The sequence below is a fragment of the Lissotriton vulgaris genome, chromosome 9 (genome assembly GCF_964263255.1).
Source record: "Lissotriton vulgaris chromosome 9, aLisVul1.2, whole genome shotgun sequence".
Taxonomy (NCBI): domain Eukaryota; kingdom Metazoa; phylum Chordata; class Amphibia; order Caudata; family Salamandridae; genus Lissotriton; species Lissotriton vulgaris.
In genome coordinates, this window is record NC_141697.1 from 1,054,747,407 (window position 1) to 1,054,760,023 (window position 12,617).

At 42.3% G+C, this 12,617-nt stretch overlaps 1 protein-coding gene across 1 annotated transcript in view; it reads right to left on the bottom strand.

Moving 5' to 3' along the window:
• The window catches only part of NUP210 (nucleoporin 210), a 519,503-nt gene that overhangs the window by 380,738 nt on the left and 126,148 nt on the right, over positions 1-12,617 (bottom strand). The window lies entirely within an intron of this gene.

Genomic DNA, 12,617 nt, shown 5'->3' on the forward strand with positions numbered 1-12,617 from the left:
TTCCTTAATAATCGCTATTACTGCCTCGCAAAACGGGCCTTTGATGAATCTAGCTGAATATCTTTTTTGGCTCTTGTAGTGTTCCTTTCATCTTCAATATGGCCACCGTCCAGGTCGGTTACACAAATTTGGGACTGGTACAGGTTGTTCATGGCTTAGTTGAACAGCATGCACATCGCAGTCAGCATCGTGTATATAATTGAACCGGCCTGGGGATTCTTTTGCTGTTTTGAGAAATAAGTCTTAAAAAATATATCAATTCTGAGTTAGTAAGGTTTCCCCCGAGTATGGGCATGCATTAAATCTGACGACCTGTTTGAATTTATGTTTCCTCTAGTAATCTATGGATAGACTCATTATTTAGGGCATTGGAGCTGGAACTTTGTGGCTTACCAAGCTGTCCTCGAGCTGCTATAGGATGGACACGATTTTGCATTAGTGAGTACAATGTAGTTGTAATGTAAAGCCCTCTCTGTAGATGAACATTGATACCTGATTAATTGCATGTTGTAATCTCAGCTATAGGAAGTTTTAGAACCTCCTATGGAGTGTATTTATGGCTGGTGATATCTGATAACACCATAGTACATGACCATTGTCAATACTTTTTGATGCTCCAAATGGATCTGTGAGTGGGAGTGAAGTCTCCTGTATATAGGTTTTCTCCAATGCGTAGGACTGTGGTGTGTGCTTGATTCTCTAAGGAAACAAGCCGCTCTGAGGAGGTCAATGCACGCAGGCGGCAAAAGGATGAATCCAATGGTGGAATCTGAGATTGGAGTGTGCCACAGCCGGAAGGACCAAGAAGACCGAAGACTTTTACATGTCGGCGTGTCTTGTAGTTAACGCAAGCTCGGGGTCCTGTGTGAAGCCGTCAGATCACAGCGCTTCAGCCAATCTAATTCAGGCGGCTCGACCGAAGTGTCAGCGTCAGCACAAGCAGGCGTGGATCGCGTGTGCGGGTGTAAGGATTCCGAATGTTTCTTCAAAGCAATCCAACCGGGCGGCGTCGAGATGGGCACTAGTCACTCGCGCGTGCGAGAAGTCTCCCCATTCCGGACCACCACAGGCTTCCATTTTTAGCCACTTTGGTGTTGCCTGAGGCCCTGATGAGAATCTCCGAAGAATTAAAGGGGATTCGAAACGCGTAGGCCTATTATCCCACTGGTCTGCCCTTGTGTATAAGAGTCACGTTTATCTGTAGACTCCTTACCATCCGTTGTACATTACCTATTCATTTTGACCTGCAATGAATGTTTAAAACTGTAAAAATTCTTGGTTTTGTACCAATTTCTAAATAAGTACTCTGAACTTTTTGCTTAATTAAGGCAGATCCAGTTTTACACTTTTCTTCTTTAGAACAGTAATATGTGGTATGCTTGAGTTAAGTTTGAATGTGTTGAATGTGTGGAGAATGTGACATGATTGCAGTTTTGAATGGTGGATTGCTTCAATTGATTGTATTCTTATGTGTCCGTTCTCATCTTGATTTTCTCCCAATGTTTTTTCCTTAATGTAAAAATGAATTTTATAAAATATTGTTGATTTTCTACAAATAAAATTGCGACTAAACAGCAGTTCCCTTTCTGGAATTTAATTTTCTGTTTGTGGAGGATTAATCCTAGTCCAAAGTTAATATTATCAGCACTGGCACCCCCTTCTGTTATTTGCTATACAGGCTCAGCCTTGCAGATTAGAGCCAGCCCTATTTTGTTCCCACTTCATTGTGAAAAAGGCACACTGGACTCCGACACCTAGGCTCCTACTGGGTGCCCACCTAAACCTTTGATTGCCAGACTAATTAACTATAAAGATCACAATAAAATACTTCAGACAGTCTACACAATAGATCAGATTATGTTTAATAAATATGCATTGTTATGTGCAGAAATCCTTCAAAGGTGTTAAACAACAACTGTGGGCAATGAATGTCCCATACATGCTCTTATTTACTGCCAAAGTCAAGGTCTTGTTTATTTCCAAGTCTTTCTTCTTTGAATCACCCAACGAGGCGGGAGATTGGGTAGCAGAGTGAAAAGATCTAAATCAGAGCACTACCCACAACCCTCAAGTCAGGAGACAAAGAACCACGGAACCCAAAACAAACACAAATGGCACAGATATGGGAGATAAGATCTGATCACGAGATTGCCTGACAGAGACAAAGAAGACTTCATCTCGGGAGAGGCACACCACTCTAGGAGCCACTCTAAGTTTCCACCGTCCACCCTGCCACCAGAGAGGGGAACACAACAGGGTAGGAGAGGAATTCAAGAGATATGTCCTACCATAATATATTTTGCTTGCTGAGAGAAAAGGACTATTATATAATGTCCTAGAATGATAAATGCCTCCAGGAATGAATGAGATAGAGTGCAGTATATCATGAACCACTGTAAGATGGTGCTGACAGTTACACAGTATTTAAAGGACGGTCAAGATGGCGACCGTGCTGCACGCGAGTTTCGATACAATCGGAGGGATTCTACACTTACGAAAATGAACTAACCAGGTGATATGGTATGTTAGTACACATATTGATAGTTTCTTTCTTGCCTCCCGTTTTAGAATACGTACTCGTAAGAGATGGCAAACTGTACAACAGAGGTGAGGCAAACAACGAGTGTTTTCGTATCTTAAATGGTCAGCTGTTGACAACGATTTATGAGTGGTAATTTATGGTGTAATTTTGACTGGATTTGCAGATATCGGACACATGACGGTTGAGTGATTCTGGATAAGGAGGTGATGTGTGCACACCTGCTCGTATCACTGTACATGCAAATTGGGGTTGTCTGTAATAACTCTGTGGTTCAACTTTCTTTTATAATTTTATATTGGTAGGAGTGATTTCGAGAAGCACTGTGGCATTTGGTTTAATATGGAAGATTGAACAAAAGATTTGACATCTTTTTGAATATATAAATTGAGGTGGGATATTACACACAGGTATCGTGTGAATGCTGGGATATCCAATAATTTAAACATGGCTATTAGTGAATAATATGTTTTCCAATTATAGATATATTCAGAGGTTTCTGTACTCGTGTGCAGTCTGAAGAAATTCCGTACTTCAATTGAAGAGCACTTGTTATACTGAACAAGTGGTGAGTGACTTAGAATTATATGTTTCCTTATACTGATTTCATGTGAGACTTGCATTTTGTGCGGATGTCTCACTTAACTTTGGGGGTCCCCGTTTATTTTTAATAACTATGGTTACATTTGAGAGTTATACCTCTTTGGTTTTTTGTAATATAATGCCATATCCAAGTGGTAGATTTTTGGGGGGTTATTGGATGTACATATGATATGTTCCTCTGTTTTATAATTTCGGAATACTCTTACCTTTACAGAGACCGAAACAGAGCCAGTTTCTGGAATAGATTATTGAATTTCGTAGACTGTGACCAGAGTTACAGGTGAATATAGTTTTATGTCTGAACCCATCTTACTGGTGTTAGAGGATGTGCACATTGGTGACTTCAAGACCTTGGTGGTGTTTTTTACTCTTTAATCCGTTTCTCTTTCTTTCTATTGCAACACAATGACTTTTGGTGTCCCTTACTTGATTTTTCCTAAAAACTCTTAAAAATGAAACTTACCTTTAATGGATATAGTTGGGATCTGTTTGTAAATAATGTTACCCGTGTATATAAATGATTGATATATACATTTTTGATGTTAGGGTTGCAACCCTGAGGAAGTCACTGGCACATACTCGTGCTTGACGAAACACGTGTTGGCTGCGTTGGCTGCATTTGGTTGTAGGAATTTCCATTCAAGAAAATAAAGAAGATCCATTTTGGAATTGACTGCGTTTGTGTGTATAATTGACTAAAGGAGAACTTATTACGATTTTGGACTACTGAACTTTACTCTTATTGGATGTGAGAAATGGATTACAAAAATGAGTGATCAACATATGTGACCATTGGATTACAGACATTTAGGCTCATTGTCTGTACTGTTTGTATTGATTGTGTCTACTACATATTTGAAACTGCTCATTCGTATTATATCACTTATAATCTATAATTGATATTGTGGTGCTCAGGGAGGATCCTCTCTTTTGCTATATTGGGACTATGAATATTAGAAACGGTAACAAATCTTGAGAGAATCACCAAATGTGGTCAGCAGCTGCTTTTACACAAAGAAACTATGCATCACAATCTCTTTTCTATAACCAATAGATTACTTGAGTTGCAAGGCTATTTTCCGCTGTACCTGCCAAAGGACTGTTGCCATCCGTACAGGTTGCTTTACTTTTTGAAGGTATATTAAAAAAACTGTTTACCTTCTAGGAGCACGACATGCCGTTTTAGAAATCATTTGTGAAAATGCATTTCTGCCTCCCGTTTTACATATTCATCAAATTCCCATGCTACAGCTATACATTTCAATTTCATTTAGAAATTCCTTGTTTTTCGGTTTCCAGACTACATGAACATCAAATGCATCTCTGGGACCCGTTACAAAAAATAAGTTGCCCTCCACTCAAGAAAAGTCAAACAATCCGTACTGATTGGTTGCGGTCCTTCCTAGTTACACAATAGTTAACTAGGATCTTGAGAACCGTCCAGGAATCTCCTTTGGTACTGGATCTTCGCAATCCTCCTGGGAGTCGATAAAATGTTTTTGATGTAGCACTTCTAGCCGCATTTCTTCTCTTTCAAAGTTGTTCCACAAATTACATATGCTAATAATATCCTGTTCACTGGGACTCAATTCACCAGCCTCACAAGTATGCAAAGACTTAGTTTGCTGTGCCAAAATTGAACTTCCTGACCTGCAGGTCACAACAGGTGTAAAGGGTGACTTCTTAACACACTGAGCCATTTGTCAGACACTTCAAGCTCTACTGAGGCACACCTCCCCCCCCCATTGGGCTGTGCAGCTTTGGGCTAAGAAGCTCCATTGTGCTCAACAAGTCCACCCTCTTACCTACTTAGTTTCAAAAAGCATTTCCTCAACTTCAGCTCATCGTACACCTGCCTGGAGATGGAGAGTCTCAAGTGAACTCCTTCCTGACAGTGACCAGTCACTCTACCATCTACATCCTAAAAAGTGTTCCGGCAGAAAGCTGAAGTCTCACTCCTTGTTTTACAATGGGCTCTTTTTGAAGGTCCTTACTGGCAAATGACTTGCAATGGGCCAAGGGGTGTGAACGTTTCTAATCAAAAGTGTAAGAACCTCATTAGTTCCCTTAGGCTGGCATTTATCTAGAATATTCATAATTGTGCAAGGACTCAAAGTTAAACTAGATACCTCAAATCAGATTGTAAATATAGTCATTTAAGTCAAATTACGTTTGATATTCATTTCTAGGACGGTTCCTGAAATGCATCACCACCCCCTTTTGTAACGCTTTGTTTGCCATAAGTTGGCGGGGTATGCTCAGACGTGAGTCCCTTGCTCACTTTGCCACTGGATTCAAGCAAGCCGGGCTGAAGACGGCTGAAATGCCAGAAACCGGTCCTCGGAAGCTGCTTTCCGGTCCAGGGAATGGCTTGCCAGTTCGGGCTGGACTGTTCCCATGAGGCACAGGGTCAGACTGATTTGCATATGGCCATGTCTGAACTGGGGTGGCAGAGTGGGCTAAAGAACGGTGATGGATTAAACCCAGATGTGTTGTCTGGGTGTGAGTGTTTGATTGGTTTAGATGCTCCGTCCATCACCATCCCCTTTTGTACCGCTTAGTTCCTGAAATGCAAAGAAAAAAACAATTTATATTTATCCTTATAAGACCTCCTGGAGCACTTCTGTGAGTGGTCAATGCACCACTTTAACCTGCACTAACTTCACTATAAACTGTAGTGTAAAGAAACAGGTTTTTTTGCAGGTTTCCCCCGCTTTTTGCCCCAATTTGGACTACTAGCTGCTGGTTTTTCGACTCAGAGTGCACTGAGGCATGGTAACCAGACCTCAGCGCCAGTGTTCTAACCCATTACAAAAAGGTATGCTGATTTGGCTATCCAAATTGGCACAGACTGACTTTCTTAGAAGTTTCTAGTATATGGTGCCTATAGCACGTAAGGAAGAGTAGAGTGTCCACCCAGGGCTGCAGCACGGGTTGTGGCACAATGTGTGTGAGAGTACAAAATTGCTCCCAGCCTTACAACGCAGCCTAGAAGAGCAGTTTTAAAACTGCCAGGTCTACTTAGCCATTTAAACCATCGGCAAAGCCCCACTTCCCTTAACAATATATGAAAGTTCCACATTAAAAGCAAATCGGCAAACTTGCATATGGATTTATTTCTTCGCCTAACGCGTTTCGGAACTATGAGCTCCTTGATCACAAGCGTTCATTATCACAATGTGGTCATTTTGAAAGGCATCAATGTCCGTTATTTATTGATTCAGGAGCCCTCTGGCGGGCCTCTCTAGTGACGGCAATAAGTATTGCCTGCTGGTCCTTGTAGTGCCTTTACATTTAGTTGTTCCCTGTAGTAGGTACAGTGTTGGTAGAATTAATTGACATGGATTCAGTCCCCAGTGGCCCTCTACTTAGTTAGTTCGTCCATCTTTTTGTGCAGCCTGCTACTTCCTCAATTGAGCTTGGAACAGTTCCTGACACTTGCGGCCCCCTCTTCATTCTGGGGTGGTGCAGCTTCCACGGCTGGACAGCCGCCATCATTTTTTATCAAGGAGCTCAGAGCTTCAAAACGCGTTAGGCAAATAAATAAATCCATATGCAAGTTTGCCGATGTGATGTTAACGTGTCTGCCACGGAGTGCGCTTCCAATCGAGGATCACGCAAATCCGAACTTACGTAGTATTTACGGCAAAGATTTATTAAAAGAGAGTCCCCAAATCTGACGCGTTTCGGGCGTCCGCCCTTGCTCACAGATCATCAGGTAATAGACCACACACCGTTTAAATACGTTTTTTTACACAGTTTTTTTCTTTCAGTACATTTTTTTCAAACAGCAACTACACCATGTGATAGTAGAAAGCAAGGACACACTACAAGTTGTCGACATACCAAGTCTGTTTTCCAAACATTCTTTTTTAAAGCAAACCCAAAGACCTCATCAATATATTAAAAGTTGAATCATTTCAAACTTTAAAATTGATAATGAGTCCATATTGTTGTTCATCATGTAAAAAATAGAATGCAAGTCATTATTAAGACTGCTAAAAAATATATAATAAATATATATATATATATATATATATATATATATATATATATATATATATATATAAAATCTTGTCTTGTCATGAGGTTGCCCTGCAGTAAGAAACGCCAGTTCCTCAGCCTCCAGTGGCTGTTGTGCTGATCAATTAATTCTTGGGCCAATTTTACCATTCAGTTGGTTTCGGCGCTGCATTTCTGCTTTCCAGTTCTGGCAACTGCCGCGCCTTAACCTCCTGAACGTTGCAGGTGAGATAGGCCCCAGTTCTTTCAAGGGGCTGTGCAGTCTCTCCGCGGCTGGACCTACGGAATTGTGGAAACCCTTTACGAAGTGCTATCAAGACGCCTCTGAGGAAGAAACAATAATTTAATAATAGTTTTGTACAATCGTTATAATTTAGCCCCGGGTGGGCTAAGTCCCGGGGCATTGTGAAATGTAATTGCGGTAGCCCAGGGGGACTGCCACCCCCGGTGCTTTGCTTTGCTTAAATATTTGCGGGTGCACATGGCTCCCCCGCAGCCCCAGAGACCGCCACCCCCCTGAGGCATGTTTTATTAATGTTTAGGGGGCCTCCAAGGTCCCCCAACCCCTGAGGACAGCCACCCCAGGGGCTTTTATCAAATATTTGCTAGATAACACAACCCCCCCCCGCGCAGCCCCGGGTACCGCCGACCCCGGGGGCTTGGTTTTTTAAAATGTATTTTAAAACCTGTGTGGGGGGCTCGAGCCCCCCCCCCCCCCACGCCAAGGGGACCACCACCTCCCCGGGGCACTAAGATGCTAATTTGGAGAGGTTACAGACCCCCAAGCCCTGGGGCCACCACCCCCGGGGCTGTGCATTGGATGGGAGGGGAGCCGCGAAGTCCCCCTCCTGGAGCCAGTGATAGCCCTGGGGACCGCCACCACCCCAGGGCCGGCTTCTGCAGTGTCACTGCAGAAGCCGGCCCAGGGACACTGCTGTTTGCTATGTCAGGGCAGGAGCCTCACGGCTCCCGCCCTGCCATAAACTGTGGTTTGGATTTTGGAAGAGAGCAAGGAAACCTGCTCTCTCTTCCAAAACCAAAACACATTTGCTTTTCCACACAGGGAGCTGCATGTCATCAACTCCCCATGTGGAAAAGCAATGCTGGCTCCCGCCATTGATTTGGACGGCCTTTTTAAATTATCCCCATCAACCTGGATTGTCCTTGATCTGCTGATCAGTGACATTCCCGCCATCCACTTAAGCGGATGTGACCATACCTCCACGATAAGGATTTATCGTAGTGAGATTGATTACAAAAGGGTCTTCTTTCATATGCAATATCAACTGTCCTGAAGATGGTCTGACGGACTGATGCCACTAAGACCGAAATGTTGACTCTACCATCTATTTCTGAGATATTTATTATTCTCTAGTGACCATTATTCTCATCAAGGGATATGTCATTATTGATTCTGTTAGAATAGATTTTACCTCTCTTTATGATTTATTGCTAATTTGATTTTTCATTTGTACTCCTTTTAACCAAATACTTATATATAAACAAATTTGTATTTTCAAACAAAAAATACTCTTGTGTTTTTGTGCTCTTGATGTGCATTTACTGTTGTTGTTAAATGATAATTAGGTGGATGTTCTAAAAAGACTCACCCTCTAAATAAATGAAGAACAGCTATTTACTGAATCTTCCTGAAACAAAACCCCCTGCAGGCACTCTTTACCCATCACGGCTCCCGCAGGAGGCGGGGAGCCGGCTGGGACTGTGGGGGCATTGGGGCTCCCACCATGGTCCCCAACTTTAGGGCTGGCCCCGGGGGACGAGGTCCCTGGGGCCAGCAGTGGCCCGGGAGGGGGCCACGCCTCCCCCCTCCCAAATACATTTTTTTTTATAAAATAAAAACACGTATAGGCCGGCCTCGGGAGATAGGGTCTCTGGGCCATAAATGGCCTGAGGAGGGGGGCACGCAGCCCCCCTCCAAATATATATATTTTTTTTTTAAAACACTGGCTATGCCCCGGGGGGTGGGGTCCACGGGCTGAATATGGCCTCGGGAGGGGGGGCCACGCTGCCCCCTTCCATTTTTTAAATAAATAAAAATAGGGGTCAAGCCCTGGGGGATGGGGTCCCCAGGGCCCATAAAATAGAAAAGGAAGGGGGCCACACAACTCCACTTCTTTTAAAAAAAAGAAATTTTTAAAAAAGAGACCGGTATTTTGCCAGAGGCCCTGCCCCCTCCTAGCAACACTCTGCAAACGCACACGCCCTGTGGTGTGTTTTAATTTGGGGAATTGATTCCCGTGGGGACCAACTAGGGAACCAGGTACGTTCAGTAGGCGCCATAGGGCTGCTTTGCATAGAGGTGGTCCAGGTCACGCCCCTTTTTACACCTCTCTGCAAAGCAGCACTGTGGCGCTTACTGGAGGTACCTGGTTGATTATATATATATATATATATATATATATATATAATCTATATCTATCTCTCTTCACACGCCGGTTCCAGGTTACCCAGCCATTGAGCGCTCGGTGTGGGTGCGTGACCCTACGGCAGAACCTCGCCGTTCTCTATTTTACACTTCTTCGAAAGAAATTGGGCGCACTCCCTCTGAGTTCCACAATTAGATTTATTGCAATCTTTTCAGCATGAAAACACGATCGCCTTCTCATGTTTCTCATTTGTGTTTCAGAGATGAATATATAACTCCTCCGACTGATTGAGGCCGTGCGGACTTAAAGTACTAAATTTTAAGATGTGGCGTGACTCCTTTTGTCTTAAGGCTTTTTCTCGATCTCCTCCACGAATATTCTTTGGTATTGTTTCTATCCCAAAGAATTTCAGTTTCAGCCAATCCCCATTGTGTTTTTGCTCCATGTGTTTTGCCACCGCATTTGCTCTATCCTTCTGTGTCGTAGCTCTTGCATGTTCCATTATCTGTTTTTTTAGTTCTCCTTTTGTGCTACCCACATACATTAGGGGGCAAGGACATTCTATTCCGTAGACTGTATACTCAGTTTTGCAGGTAATCAGTTGCCGTATCTGCCATTTTTTATTGTTGGGCATTGGTACTTCCTTTGTTTGTTTTGCGATTTGGCACATTTTGCAACCATAACATTTCACGAAACCAGTGGTTTTGAGCCAGTCTTTCTTTTTGTTGGTTTTACAGTGACTGTGAATCAATTGATCCTTGAGGTTCGGTGCTCTCCTGTATGTTACAATTGGATGTTTTCCCACTAGTTTCCCTACTGTATCATCCAGATGTAAAATCTTCCAGTTTTTTCTCATGATTTACACAAGTTCCTTGCTATTTTCAGAATAATCAGTAATGAGTCTAATTAGCTCCTGTTCAATTTTGTTCTCATCTTTACTTGAGCGTTTTAAACATTCCGGTCTGGGTTTCTCATTTGCTTTTTTCCAACATTTCTCAATGTTGACCTGATTGGATTTGCGATTTTTAAATCTTTTTTTTGTTATGGCGCTATGTTTCTGCCATTCAGATTCTTCGCTGCATATTCTTCTGATGCGAAGAAACTCGCCATATGGGATGCTTGAGATCAGTGGTGCTTGGTGGAAGCTGGTCGCTTCTAATGTTGCATTAGTGGCTGTTACTTTTCTATGTAAGGTTGTTTGGATATGATTATCCTTGATGTAAATGCATGTGTCCAGGAATGTTACTTCTTTGTTGTTGATTTCATATGTGAAGGTCAATCCTGTCATGCTGCCATTAATGATCTTGTAGTAATCTTCAAATTCTTCTGGAGTTCCATCCCAGATGATCAAAAGGTCATCTATGAACCTTATCCAGCACATGATTTTACAAGTAAATTGATCATTTTCTGATGCCCAAGCCATTTCCTTTTCCCAGTACCCCATTGTGAGGCATGCATAGTTCGGGCTAAAAGAAAAACCCATTGCGTTCCATTACACTGTCGATATAGCTCCTGTCCAAATAGGAAGATATTTTCTGACAGACATAATTCAATCATGTCCTGTAACATCTGGTTATGGTTTTTGTATTTGATGTCTCTATTTTGCAAAAAGTAGTTGCACGCTTTCATCCCAATGTCATTGTGTATATTTGTATACAAAGATACGACGTCCATGGATATCAATTGATAGTTTTCTTGCCATGGTGTATTTTCCAGTCTCCTCAACAGGTCATTGGTGTCCTGAATATATGAGCTAAGTTGTGTTACATGTGTCTTGAGGAAATAATCGATATAGTTTGAGACAGGTTCTAACAGAGAGCCTTTTGCGGATAGAATTGGTCTGCCTGGGGGTTTCCTTCGATCATTGGCATGTCCTTAAGACGGACAATATCATTGGCATGGATATCCCCCCTGCCCCCTTGATTACTTTTAGAAAGGCTAAGTCGCTTCGCGACCAACTTGTGCACAGTCAACTTGATCCAATAGTAAAGAAAACTGGATCGATAAAAGAAGCTAAGGGATTCTTCCCTTGTGGAAGATGCAAAGCTTGTGCTTTTAGGAAACGTGTACGATCTTATGAAGTCAAAGGGTGTAAAGGAGGTAGAAGAATCAACAAATTTATGTCCTGTCATACTAGCCATGCCGTATACTGCCTGCGTTGTCCCTGCAAACTTACCTACATAGGGAGCACTATCAATCCGGTGAAACTTAGAATCCTGGAGCATATGAGAGCAATTGCCAACAAAGACTTTTCCTACCCTGTCGCTCGACATTTTGCGATCAAGCATAAAAGCGACAGAAACCTCCTGCAATACTTTTGTCTGGACCATGTCCCAGAAAATGGGAGGGGATAGGTTACAAAAGCTCAGGAGACTAGAATCACGATATATAGTGGATTTACAATCGAAGGTCCCTGAGGGCCTCAACAGCGGGGAGGAGATGGCTGTACATTTGGGCTAAAATGAAATCACAGTGGGAAGAATGTAAGATGTATATCATGTAATTCTGTTTTTTACACATGGATTGATCATGTATTTTGATGTATTTCTCTACACAATTCATGTCTCCATATTAATCTGAAAACGTATATCTTTGGATAGATGCACAATATGGGACATGAAACACTCAAGTTTTGTTGTTGGATGAGCCTAGCGTGTTTCTGTATCTCGGCCTTCGGGATGCGGTAAACTGTGTGATAGATAATTATTTTGTATCTGGACCAACACTGAATTCATTTTTTGAAACGGTCAACTTTGGTGGACAGTTGGAAATGAACTGATGCATTTATTGGATGCATTATAGGAGGGATGTAGCAACCCGGATGGATTGCAATAGCCGATCCACGGCTTGATACTGAATAAAGAATTGTGCATATGTTTTTTGTACTGATAACTAATGAACTGTATTGTTATCTGTAAAATGCTCATTTCTTGTAAATATTTCATTTACATATGGCGCTCAATATGGGTTATGTGCAGGTATCCCTCTTTCGTACTTTCCACCTATGTTTGACTGTTTATAGGAGGGACTTAGCGAGCCGGTTGGGTCGCGATTGCCGATCCACG